This window comes from Bos indicus, chromosome 3, assembly GCF_029378745.1.
Source record: "Bos indicus isolate NIAB-ARS_2022 breed Sahiwal x Tharparkar chromosome 3, NIAB-ARS_B.indTharparkar_mat_pri_1.0, whole genome shotgun sequence".
NCBI classification, from domain to species: domain Eukaryota; kingdom Metazoa; phylum Chordata; class Mammalia; order Artiodactyla; family Bovidae; genus Bos; species Bos indicus.
In genome coordinates this window covers 104,813,477-104,827,198 of record NC_091762.1, presented here as the reverse complement: position 1 = coordinate 104,827,198, position 13,722 = coordinate 104,813,477, and the positions used below count along the sequence as shown (strand labels likewise).

The 13,722-nt window shown below is 47.2% G+C and overlaps 1 protein-coding gene across 5 annotated transcripts in view; it reads right to left on the bottom strand.

The window, feature by feature from the left end:
* HIVEP3 (HIVEP zinc finger 3) overlaps window positions 1–13,722 on the bottom strand; it is a 565,279-nt gene that overhangs the window by 102,718 nt on the left and 448,839 nt on the right. For all 5 annotated transcript variants that reach the window (XM_070786744.1, XM_070786743.1, XM_070786747.1 and 2 more), the window contains one exon: window positions 2,209–2,406. The gene's annotated coding sequence lies outside the window, so the exon portion shown is untranslated. The remainder of the gene's footprint in view (window positions 1–2,208; window positions 2,407–13,722) is intronic.

The following is a 13,722-nucleotide window of genomic DNA, read 5'->3' as shown; positions in this document are numbered from 1 at the left end:
CGGGTCTGGGGAGGATTCTCCATCTGCATTCCCCACGATAGTGTCCCCATATCTCTGCCTGCAACCCTCAGGAGTTTCTATTTCCAGCTTAGTTCAGATGTCTACTGCACACCAAGCTGCCTAAATCCAGACCCTGCCCTGAGACTGCCAGTGGAGCAGACCATGTACAGCTAACCGCGATGGATATGAAAGGAGACAAATGCTAAATCAAGGTACCATGAGGTGTCCCAGGATGCCGAGGAAGGGGGACTCATCCGTATGTATTATGGTCCTACTGATTTCTATTAAAACACAGATATCCCTGGGGCAGGAGTCAGCCTTGAAGCTGTTACTGCCATTCTTCAGGAAGCATGTTAGTGGAGAAGAAAGCACTGTATCTTTTGTAGCCAGAGGCTCTGCTCCTTGCTAGATGTGTGACTGTCTAAATTACTGGACCTCTCTGTGCTCAGTTTCCTTATCTGTACAAAAGAGGCAATAGAACCAGCCTCGCTGGGGTTTCTGCAGGACTGAATCTTGTCTGCAATGTGCCCAGGCCCTGTGTGCAGCATCGGCCCTTAATTTCACCCTGACTCGCTCTGAGGAACTCAGGCACTGGGACTAGGAAGCACAGCCTGGCTGACACACACAGGGCTACAGTGAGGAGGGCGGAGTGGAGCCAACCTGCTTGCATGAGCTGGAGGGCTCCCCATCTTGGGGAGCCCTGGCTAGGTGTCTGGCAACATCCCAGGGCCTCACCGGTACCTCCCCAGCAGCCCTGTGCAGCAAGGGCCACGACTCTCCTATTTTCCAAGCAAGAAACATGAGGCAGAAACTAAGCAACCTGCCTCCCAAACCAGTAAATGCTGAAGCTGTGATTTGCACTTGGGAAGATCCAGAGTTTCCACTATTAAGTTCCACATTTACATATCCCCTCAAACTGAGGCTCACATGCCAGGGCACCCTTCCTTAGAGTCCGGGGGATGATTCCTCCATCTCTGCTGGAGAACCCTGATCATAGCCTGGGTCTAGGAGGTCCACGTGGCACTGCTGAGCTGTGTGCAGAGGCCCAGGCCCAGGCCCCCCACAGTTCAGGCAGCTGTTTCTGAGGGTTTCCAGAGGCCCTATCCTCCTCTCTGTACGTGGGAAAACTTTTGATTAGAGGAAGAGAAAGAGCACCGCTCATGGCACATCAGGCTGGGAAGCATCGGCTGGGACTCACAGCTGAGCCCACAGACCCAAACACAGGACAGGCATCTCCAGGGGCCCCAGAGAGAGACCCCAAGCACCCAGACCTTGGCTAGACCAACATAAAAATACAGATCCCTGTGTCCCCAGCTCCCAAGAGCCTGATGCAGAGAGCATGTCTGGGTGGGCCAAGAAATCTATTTTCTTCCTTTTTTTTTTAAACCCAGGCACTCCCTCCCTCCCTCTCCTCCCTGGATGATTCTGATGTACTCCACGGCCAGACAAAACATCCAGAGATTTATATTCCTGACCTAAAGAGCTTCTAACACTACACACCTAAACTGAACCACAGCATGAACTTATAACCTGAAATCACAACTCATACCTGAAGAGCTAAAAATGAATTAAATGGATATAGATATAGATATAGAGAGAGCACGCGCCTAGCCATGCTGGGGCCTTTCCCAGGCCCATTTAGTCAGTCTCTCTGACGGTGGGGCCCTGCCATTGGAATTTTTAAAAACTCCAGGTGATTCTCATATGCAGGCCAAACCGAGAACCCAATATCCTTTCATTTCTTCACATCCAGGAGTACCCTGAAAGATGCTGCTCTGTTGTGATCCTCTGACTAGGCAGGGGGTTTTTTAGGCAAGAGCCATCGGGGGGCAGGGGGCACAGAGAAGTGAGTGGAGCTCCGGCAGCAAGAGATACAGTGAGGTGCATGCATAGGGAGACTGTGGGCCCTTAAGAGGAGTTGTTGCCGAGGACAGGCTGGAATCTGAGGGGCTGGAGAGACAGAACTGCATCTGAGGGGAGACAGTGTGTGGAGCAAAAGAGTGTTGATTTTCAAGGTCTCTGCTGTACTCCTGACCACAGAAGTCCTGAGGAGGTCCAGCTTTCATGGAGGCTCAAGGGAGGTGTCACCATCAACCCTCAACCCCATCATCATCACCACCATCATCACCATCATCCACTATAAAGAGGAAGGACTCTAGCAAGCTCAGGCAAGAAAGGCCGCGTATTTGAGGACTGCCCATTTCCTACCTGTGTTGAAGGCACCACTTGCGATGACCAAAACTAAAACGCTGTTCTCTTTGAAAACCAGCGTTCATGTCCACTCCTGTGGCAGCTGCCTCCTCTCACACTCTGTTCTTCCCTCTGCAAGGGAGAGCTCGCCTGGCCAGTATCTCTCGAGGCTCCTCCATGAACTAGTTGGAGGCTGCCGGGTTCGTGCTTCGAATCCTGCAGGGGATGGTCAAGAAACATGATCAAAGAGTTTGCCTGGTCAACTTCTTTACACACAGAACACTGTCCGCCTGATCCCAGAGGGCCCAGGCCCCCGGCTCCTCCCAGCCTGCTTGTCTTGGGGCAGGGACAGATTCCCAAGTGGCCTGGGGAGATGGTGGTGGCCCTGGTGCCTACCATGTTCTACCTTGTATCAGACACCGAACTTCTCTGAGCCTCTATTTCCTCATCAGCAAGCAGGCAGAATTCTAAGATGGTGCTTAGGTTTCCCATCTCCCTGGGGAACACATCCTGCATGATCCTCAGTACTGTGAATATGATGGATCTTACTCTTACAATTAGGTTCTGTTATAGGCACACTTGACCTTAAAATAGGGAGATTATTCCATGGGCTTGACCTAATTGAGAAAATTCTTTAAAAGCAGAGTTGTCTCTTTTTGGTCACAAAAGAGGAAGTCATAGGGCTCAAAATCAGGGAAGGGATTCGCCATGCATTTGCTGACTTGCAGATGGAGGAGGCCATCTGGTAAGGACCTGAGGGAAGCCTCTTGAAGCTGAGAGCAACCCCCTGCTGAACCCCCGCAACTCCCTAGGACATGGATTCAAACAAGTGAATGAGTCTGGAAAAGTGAAATTTCCCTCTGAGCCTCCAGATGAGAACTCAGGCTACAAATACCCTGATTGCAGCCCTGTGCAGAGAACCCAGCCACTCTGTGCCAGACTTCAGAACTATAGGACTTCGAGCTTACAAAGGAGGCTTGTTTTTGGCCACCGGGTTGGAGGTGATTTGTTACACAGCAAGAGAAAACCAAGACAACCTGCAAAAGTGACTCATAGTGGGGCCTGGGTGAGAATTAAACACAATAATAGACATAAGAGCTCATTGTACTCCCCAAATCACCAAACAAAACAGAGCATTGAGGGCCAAGGAAGGCAACGTTTACTGCATCAGTTTTTAATAACCAGCTTACCAGGCTGATTTAAGAATCAAACAAGAACATGCAGAGGAACGTGTTTCAAGATCTAGAAAGCCTAGGCATTCTAGTTGAATCTAGAGTCACCACTCTATACTCTGGTGTGTCTGCTGGAGGCAATGTGGACTGGCAACTGAGAACGGGTATCCTGGCTCCTAGGGCCAGGATACCTGGGTTCTATTTAAGGCCTTCTCCTCATTACTTCTGCTTTGCAAAGTTGCTGAGCCTTGCTGTGCCTGATAAGAGGGGCTAAGAATGACAAGTACCTCCCAGGAGATGAATGATTCCATACACCTAGAAGGTCTGGACCAATACCTGGTGCGTGGCTCAGTCCATGTTATACTATGGATACTATTTCATTACTCTAGTAATCTAGGTCTAAGGTAACCTGCATGCAGGTCTGGGGCACTGCCATCTTCCTTCTTTCGGGCACCATGTTTTTATTGACACAGCTTTGGGATAGTTCATGTTTTGGCAACTACATCCTACTGCTGATTCCTATGAAGGCACAGCTAAGCCCCTCTGCTGTCCCCTCCCTGCTTTACCACTGCTCTCAATCCAGCCAGCCCCATCCCACACTCCGGTGCAGCATCACACCACCACATAGCAGAGTAACGGAACTTGTGCTGTGGCTCCTGTCTAGTCTTCCCTGATTCTGTTGTCCAAGTCATCTAAACTTTTCACGACTTCACATTTTTCTACCATCCCCAGATCCAATCTCACGCCATCCAATAGATCTCAAATTATTAATAAAAAGAGCTAGCTCTATCCCTCCCAGTATAAAAACACCAAGGTCTCAGAACATGTTATCCTATAAACACAGTCCAGGCTCTCCCACCTCTGAACCTTGTTCAGTTCACATTTACTCCCCTCCCCATAACCGTGTCTCTCTGGCCAAATCCTCCCCACCTTTCTGAGAAAGCTCAGCCAGCTCACCCCAGACTGGACTCAAGCCCTGCCTCCCCAGAATACCCACAGCACATTTGCTGGCCTCTCGGAATATGTAACAGCACCCTCTATGCCCACAGATTCCAGGAGTCTTAAAAAGCCTTGGTAGGGCTTCCCAGGCAGCACAGTGGTAAAGAACCTGCCTACCAATGCAGGAGTCACAAGAGATGTTGGTTCAATCCCTGGGTCGGGAAGACCCCCTGGAGGGCGGCATGCCAACCCACTCCAGTATTCTTGCCTGAAAAATCCCATGGACAGAGGAGCTTGGCAGACTATAGTCCATGGAGTCACAGAGTTGGACAGTACTGAGCAACTGAGCATGCATGTGCGTGCAAACACACACACACAGCTGAGGCGGGCCATCTGACTCATCCCCCTACCCCTAGAGCTGGCATGGTGTGTCACACACAGTCAGCATAGAACAATTATCTTTAGACCCTAATTTGGCTGTTCATTCATTTAACTGATGTGCATTCAGTGCCTACTTGGGGCCAGGCTGGGTAGCAGATCCTGGAGATTAAAGACAGCAAAGATTCAGTCCCTCCCTTCAAGGGGATCACAGCTGGGGGTAAGGACGTGGGAGGGGCAAGAAGTCAAAGGAATGCCTTATAGCATCCCTGGTTCTAAGCTGCGCAGTAAAAGTGTAAAGGAAGGAGCAGTCAGTTCTGACGGTGTCGAATGTGTGAGAGAGGGGCGTTTCAAACAACGGGCGCGCCCCCAAACTGACCGAACGTTCAAGAAATTGCACTCTGTCCCTCTGGTTAGAGGTGAGGGGCAGTGGTAACTCATGAGGGGAGAGTTGGGAGGGAAAGACCCTGATATATGTGGTAGTCTGGCCTTGATCTTGTAGGGGAGTGAGGTCACTGAACCGTTTTAGTCAGTGAGGTAATGCGGTCAGGCCCAAGGGTGTGGCTGGAGGAGAAGATGGGGTGAGGTGGGAGGACTGAGCCAGAGCTCTCCTCACTCTCATTCAGCATCGCCTCAATGCCACTTTGGCCTCTGGTGGCCGGTGGGAGAGCCAGGTGGACGCACCTGCATCAGGGTCACCAGGAATGTTACACACACCTGAGGTTCTATATGGCAAACCGGGCTCATCCATCTCCCTCCTCTCCCCCAAACACCACTGAAATGAAGAGAGACATGTACAAGAAAGAAAAGATCCATTGCAGCATCCGCTGGCCAGCAAGTCTGAGGAAAAGCAGATGAGTAGGAAGGACAGAGAATCTAATCAGAGCTCAGTCAGTCTCACCCAACATGGACAAGGGAAGGTCCACCTGCCGAACACCCAGGAAACTGGCACGGAGGCAGGGCAGGGCGGGAAGGATGGGATTCCTGAGAGCCACAGATAATGAGTGAATGCTTCCAGTTGCCAGAAACACCACAGTTGGGGCACAGGGCAGGGGACAGAAGCCACCAGCCCAGACACCTTACTGCCTTCGTGAGCATGATTCACTTCCACGAGACTCCAGCCCTGGCAGATGGATTGACTATTCATTACAGAAATGTGCTGAAGGCTCCATCAGCTCTTCTCTGATTCTCTTGCCTCATCTCAACATTCCTCATCACTGTTTCCACAGGTCTGGGACTGCTGTAGTGTATTCCTTACATGATCCTAGTCAAGCTCTACATTGACATACCTTTTTAAGGGACTTCCAACGGTCAACAAAATCCAGATCTTGCCTCCTTCCTCCAGACATGCCAAGATGCTATAGAAGAGAAGTTTCCCCTTACCCAGTGAGTGATGAACTCAGCTTCCTCTCTGACAGCGTCTATACAAATTTTGAGAATCAAATTGACTTTGGGCTTGACATCTACATCATTAACTGCTAGAGGGCAACAGAGCCAAGACTACAGAGATCGAGGGGAAACAGTTAAAACCCTGAGAACTGTTACTCAGCCGAGTCTCAAAGCCAAACAGAGAAGCACTAAAAATAGAATGCCACCCACTTATCTTTTCTTTAAAAAAAAATTACTCAAGGAATTACTCCAACAAAATAAAAACTGTATCAGAATAAGTAATTCAAGAAAGGTCAAGGCAGGATATGCAGGAAACAATGATGAACAGTGAGAGTAGAAAAATGTACAGTCGAATCTAAACAAATGTGGGTAATATTGGTCTCATCTTATTGGAAATTAGATAATGTTTAATTCTTGACATTGACATAGAAACACGGGTTTTAGTTTTTTATTTAAGGGTAACCATTTCTAGAAGGAAGATAAGATACAGGCCTTTTTAAACCACTGTGGGGGAGGGAGGATAAATTCAATTAATCCAGCAAGAGTTGGTAAAGGGAAAAGAAAACAAGAAAGGAAAAGTATAATAAACAAAAGATATAGAGTAAGATGAAACATCATAAATACAAGAATGTAAACAAATTAAATTACTTTAAGACAAGAGATTATGTAGGGGAAAAAATATCTGGCCATATGCTATTTATACAAATTAATAAAGGTTGAAATCAAAGAAACAGCAAAAAGACATCAATAGGCAAAATAGTAACAAAAAGAATGCAGGCAAGTCAGTATTAATATCTGACAAAATACAAATATGTTAGAATAAAATGGGGCATTTTATATTGCTAATGAGTCTTACTCTAAGAAGAAACAAAAATCACAAACCTTTACCTTCACCCTGAACAACATAACCATAAAGTGTATGAAATAACACATTCTTAGCACTACAAAGAGAAGGCAAAAGAAACAAAACAAGTTCATGACTCAAGATTTGATGGTACAAGTAACCTTATATAAGAAAAACACAGAGGATCTGCAGATAGTAAGCTTAGCTTCATATATACTCAAGAAACCAAACACCTTTTTCTTAAACGCTCTTGTACTAGACTACAAGAAAGTCTCAAATTCCAGCATAGATATCACAAAGTCAGTTTTCAATACCATAGAATTAGAAACTAACAAGTAGCAAATAATAAAGTAAATCACACAGGACAACTTTAAGATGCTTTGCTAACTAAATCTGAGTCAAAGAGGACAGCAAAACTGAAAGTGCAGAACATGTATAAACATACAAGACTGAGAATCCTACTTAAAAAACCTGTGGAATGTAGCCAAAGCTGCATTTAGACCTGAAATACTTTCACAATAAAAGAAGGAAGACTGAAACTAAATGAATCAAGCATCTAATCCAAGAAGCTGAAAAATAATAAAGCAAAATAATCTAGAAGGGAGAAATGAACAAAGTTGAAAGCAAAAACGAATGAATGAGAAAAGTACAGCAACCACAATGAAAGAAATTGGTTCTCTGAGACAAACAACACGGAGAAACCGCAGGCTAATCTGACGAGCAGAGAACAGTAAAATCACAAATAAGCACTAAGAAAGACACTATTAACACGTATATTAATATGGCTTTACATTTAAGGGAATTTAAGAGAAATTATTTTAAGTTTAAATGCATAATTTGATGTCAGTGAATTTGAAAACTGATGACTTTTTAGAAAATTATAAATTGTATAACTAAAGAAGAGGGAGAAAATCTGGAAAGGCCAATAACAATTGAAGAAACAGGGAAAGGCTACCAAAGACGGAATTCCAAATTAGTGAGAAAGAAGGGAGTATTTAAATAAGATAACGGTGACCACTGGCTGGTTGTGTATTCATTTGACAAATATTTACTTAGTGCCTACTATATGTTGGGCATTATTCTGGCATTGCATATGCAGCAATAAACAAACCAGTAAAGGTCTCTGCCTTTGGAGGAGCTGAGGGTCTGGCCAGGGGAGATGAGCAGGAAAGAAACATAGGCAAAATAAAAGGTGTGATAATAAAGTGGGGTACAGAGTGAGGGAGGATGGAGAATTCTACTTTAAATAGAGTACACGCACCACACTTACAACAGAATTAAAGATAAAAACAAAACATACAAGCAAATCCACGAAAACACCAAAACTATTAGAATATTTGTATAATTTAGTGTTGGAGAATAACATTCAAAGCCTGAAGCAGATCTCAGTCCTCTTATAGGAAGAGATTAACAAAATTGACTACACACAAAAATATTAAGCACTACATATAACAGAAGACCCTGCTGACGGTTACCAAGTAAATGACAGACAAATGTCTGCAACATACATATAACAGGGTCAATATCTATAATATGGAAAAAGCACCCATAAAACAACAAGACGAACAGCTAATGAAATGGAGAGAGGAAATACACAGATCATTATTCAAGAAATTAAAATGTGTAATAAATATATGCAAAGATGCTTGGCCTCATTAATAATCAAAAGATATACATTAAAAGTCAGTATCACCTTTTGCCCATTTGACTGGCAAAGAGGAAAATGACTGCTCCCATCCAGTGTTGGAGAAAAGCAGTGATCACAGTTTATGTTGATCCAGCAGCTTCACAAGTGCACGCACACAAATTCACACAAATCAGCTTACACAGATGCACACATGATGCCAGCAGCACCATTTTTATTGGTGAACATGGAAACGACCTTAATACCCATCACAAGGAATTGGTCTAATAAGTAAATGATGGTAAACCCACCCAATGGTATAATAATGGGGCAATATTTTTTCTTAATTAAAAATAAATACCTGCTCTGACTGATGACAGAAATTCATCGTGACTTTATGTGTTGAGTATGGGGTGACCTCCCTTACTTGTCACAGCCTGCTGGATGGGAGGCACTGTTGCTGGCCCCACTTTCCACATGAGACTTAGTGAGCAAAAGAGACCTGACAGGTGGTGAACCTTGGTTCCTGTCTCCGTCCAGAGCCTACACACTTAGCTGCTACACACACTTTCCCTCAATGCGCGTGTGTGTGCGTGCTCAGCCGTGTCCCACTCTTTGCGACCCCATGGACTGTGGTTCGCCAGGCTCCTTTGTCCATTGAATTTTCCAGATGGGAATACTGGAGCTGGTTGCCGTTTCCCACTCCAGGGGATCTTCCCTACCCAGGGACTGAATCTGCATCTCCTGTGTCTCCTGCATCGTTAGGCAGTTTCTTTATGACTGCACCAATGGGGTGGTGTGCAAAAAGGGGGAAAGCAGCATCACAGACACACGCATATCTGTGTAGCTGTTAATGCTACAGAGGACCTGCGGGATGAAGTTGTCAGCACATCCTAGGGGTGAGACTGCATGAATGGGGCTCAGACCATGCATTTTCTTCCTTACATATTCCTATACTCCTTTCCTTTTTTTTTTTTAAATCATATATGGCTTTTAGAATTTTAAAATTGTAATTTTAAGATGATATAAAACTGTCTTCTTTTTAGAAAGCAGCTGAACAGGGCAGGTCTTACTAGGGCAAGAGGGGCCAATCTGCAAGGTGGTATCCACCCAGGGCAGGAACGGCCAGGGCCAGCTCTTCTGCTGGCCCCACCCAAAACCACAAGGAGGGAGGCCCATCCTTTCCCCTCCCCACCCTCCTTGTGGAACCAAAGCATCAGAGCATGGCCTCTGCTGGCAGGTGGAAGGCGCCCCACATCCGGCCTGGGCACTGGAGGTGCATCCCTGCAGGGGAAGTTCAGCTGATGAAGAGTTAAAGAAAAACCCCAGATGCCCATAGGGGCCAGCCTCACTAGAGCACAACAAAGCTACTTTCTAAGGGCTGGCAGGGAAGCCTGGGGGCCTGGGATTCCAGCAAGGGGCCTCACACCCTGATCCCAGAGGAAGTGGACAAGGCCAGCTCTGAGGCCACGGCTGCCTTCCTGACACACAGCCTGTCCTCCACTGTGAATCTGCAGACAGGGCCGGCATATGGATAAGCTGAGTCTGATCTGCTTGGGGCAGGGAACTGCGGGATGGATTGCTGTTATTTTTATTTCTGTTATGGTGGTCTGTAAATCAATTAAGAAAACCCCAAAATCCAGGACACTGGGACACACATGCAGAATCCCATAGAATAATCTTGGGAGATCATGAGGAGCTACTTAGCAATCGGGAGGGGAAATGGAGAGAATTACTGCCTCATTTACCTAACATCAGAGTAGTAGCACAGGAAAAGCTCAGAGAGTCAGCCCTGATATCAGAGGAGCTTGGTTTCAGACAGACCCTGGTTTCACTCATTAACAGCTGTGCAACCTCGGCTAAATTACTTAACCTCTCTGAGCCTCTTTCCTCATGAGTAAAAAAGTGAAGAACATCACCCCTCCCAATGTTTGTTGTGAGGACTGGATGAGACAAAGTGTGAGAGATCTAGCGTGGACCCAGCTTACGAGAGGCACTCGGTTAATGCCTGTGCTCTTCTTCAGGGACAGTGGGAGACCTTCCAAGCCATCCTCCCTGCTGTCCACCTCTCCTCGTTCTGGATCCTGTTTTGAGATCGGCTCTGTAAGTTTTCCTGCCTCCTTCCCTGTGGTCAGGCTTCAGGCTTTAGGCTGACAGACTTCAGGCTCAGCTCCCTTTGCTGAGATGCACACCTTTGCTTCAAACACGTGCTTTCCAGTCTGAGAACAGTGCCACATTCACTGGGCCACCCCTGGATCCTTCCTGGTTCCTGACCCCATTCTCCAGACAAGAAGCTTCTCTCTTTCATGGAGTAATGAGGTGACCCCAAACAAGGAAAACGAGCAGAAAGAAAGGCAAGGGAGCTCAGAGCCTTTGAGATAGACAGGACATGCTTTGAGAAGTCCTGGGAAATGTTTTCCAGTAAAAGCAGAGTTTATAAAAATAGAGGATGGTGATATATTTCCACTTGTATTGGAGATAGAAAAAGAGGAACTTCAAGTGCAGGGTAATGGAGTCCGTTTAGTGATAGGTGAGACTATCTGGTCCCACAAACTATTTGGGGATTAGGCAGGAGAAACACCCATGGTTTTCAGATGCTGCAGGGAATGGGGAGAGAGAGACACTGAATGCATGTGGAGGACGCTCAGCCCAGGAGTCTAGGAGAATAAAGAGTGGCAGGAAGAGGAGGTGCAGATGAAACCCCAGGGACTGCACGTGAGGTTGAGGTGTTGAGAGCTGCCAGGGGTAGAGGGGTAAAGGACTCGTTTCCTGCCATACCAGGCCACACCTAGTGGAGGCCCTCTTTCACCGGAAGTCTCCTGCAGCTGGGTACAATAGACAGCCCATTGGACTGGTCCACACTCGAGGGCCAACTGCACCCAGCCACCATGGACAAGACACTCCCTGTCACTGGGCTAGACCCTAGGGTGCAAAGGTGAAGAAGGACTGGCCCCTGCCACAGGGTATTCTCCAACCAGTAGGGAAGCTGGGCCAGAAAATCAGTGATTACCACCCTTTCTCCCGAGGAGCCCCAGACTTGGGCTGTTTCCTACCCTCTCCCCACCTGGAAGGCTCAGAAGGCTCATCACATACCTCTAGTCTGCAGAGACAGGAAAAAGGGGCAGGGAAGGAAACTCGCCTTTGCTGAATGCCTACCATGGGCCAGCGTCAGTCCTATTACCTTCCTGTCACACCGATGCTACCATCTGACAGCTGAGGAAACACAGGCATGTAGACAGTCCTGCACAGCTGAAGGACAGCCCTAGGCTTTGGTGTTAGACTAAAACCAGGCACCACTGGTCTCTGTTGCTGCGTGGCTTCAGGCAGGTCACTTAACATTTCAAGGCTTAGTCTTCTCCTCTCTAAAATGGGAGCATTAGTGCATAGCCCGGGTGGGTGTAAGAACTGCATAATACCGAGCCAACTTTCCAAAAAATGACCTTCTCTTCTTCCTCTTTCGGTTATTACCAATCTTTTAGCTTTACTTATATTGACAATGGTTTTGTCTGGTAAGTTAAGATGATTTCAGATTCCAAGACTATGGCAACTTATCGACAGAGATGGCACAGGAGGGGAAAAAAAAAAAAAGAAGAAGCAGGTTGAGGCCCTGGGAGACCTGCGGACTGTGACACCCCAACCACTGGCCCACAGTGGGGAGGCATCACAATCAAGGCCCTCAGGGCAGAATGCGAAGCAGGGTGTGTGTTTGGAGGAATTATTGCTTTCTGCATCCACATGGCTGCCCCCTGAGCTAAGAGGGGAAGCCTGATGACCCCAGACCCTCCAGGGATCGGGCGAGCTTCTGGTCTAGCTCTCCATCTGCCCAGTGCTGCTGATCCCCTCCCCCGACCAGCTCAGGAGCTCAGGCCAACAGAAAAGGCTGTGCCAAAGGAAGCTGTTTGCTACAGAGCCCTCTGGGTCTGCTCTGCTGTTCTTCCTTTTTTTGGACTTTGCGGCTGTTAGAGCGGGTACCTTTTTCCATAGAAAGTTTCCATTGCATCAGTTATTTACATCGTCACCACCTATATACGTAGGCTGTTTCGAATCGGTGAACCAAATCACGCCCAAGCCCAGGCCCCGCCCTGCCCCCCAGAGGGGGATGGGGAGCTCCAGGGGCAGCCCTTAGAGCCAGAGACCCCCACCGGTCCGGGGCTGGGGGTCTGACAGGCGGGAGGACCTGTCTCAGCCCCGGCTGGGCCACCTTTCATTGGCTCAGTCCCCTTGGGAAACTATTTCTAAGGTGGAATTTAAGAGGACAGGCCCCAAGTTCGAATCTCTGTCTCCTCTACATCCTCGCTGTGTGATCTTCCTAGAGATAGGTTACTTACCTAATATCTCTGAGTCTCAGTGAACTAATGTGTAAAACGGGAAAAACTGTAGCACCTGCATGGCTGGACTAAGCGGAGACTCAGTTTATCCACATAAAATGTTTAGAACAATGCCCAGCCTAAAGCCTCAATGAAAGTCAATAAATATGGATAGAGTCCTCTTTTTCCACCACCCTGTAAAGACCTCAGTGGTCATCCCCTCCTCTGGACCAATACACAGCAGCTTCTGAACTGTCATCCTCTCCATAAGGTCAGATAAATTGTCCCAACACTCAGCTCTTACCATGCCCTTTCCTGTCCCAAAGTTCTCAGTGGTTCTTCCTGTAAAGTCTATACTTGGGATCTCCCCCACTAATAGCCTGGTTGCCCCTGACTTCAATGCTCTCCTAGACAACCCCTGCTCCAGCCAAACTATTATGCTCACAGTTTGTCTGTTTCTGTACAGCTCTGTCTGTCTGAAACGCTCTTCTCCATTTCACTGTGGCCAAATACAACCACAATCACCCAAGTGAACCTAGCTCATGTGCCACCTCCTCCACGAAGCCCTCCATACCCTTCCCTCTCTGGCCAGAAATGACTTCTCATTTACAGCACGTCCCTTTCCTGTGGCCTTTCCCTTTTCTCCCCTGTGTTTGTGGAATATAATACTGATACAAATATTTGTCAGCATCACACACAAACCACACGACCTTTGGGGACAGGACTAGAATGTGTGTGATTCATCTTTGTGTCACACACAGAGCTTTGAGCATCATTCATGAAAATGAGTGAGAAGATATACTCTGAGTCCTCTCACTTGACCGCCCCTGGGTGTAGGTGTGCTGGTGAAGATGAATCAACAACTCCACAGCATCTACG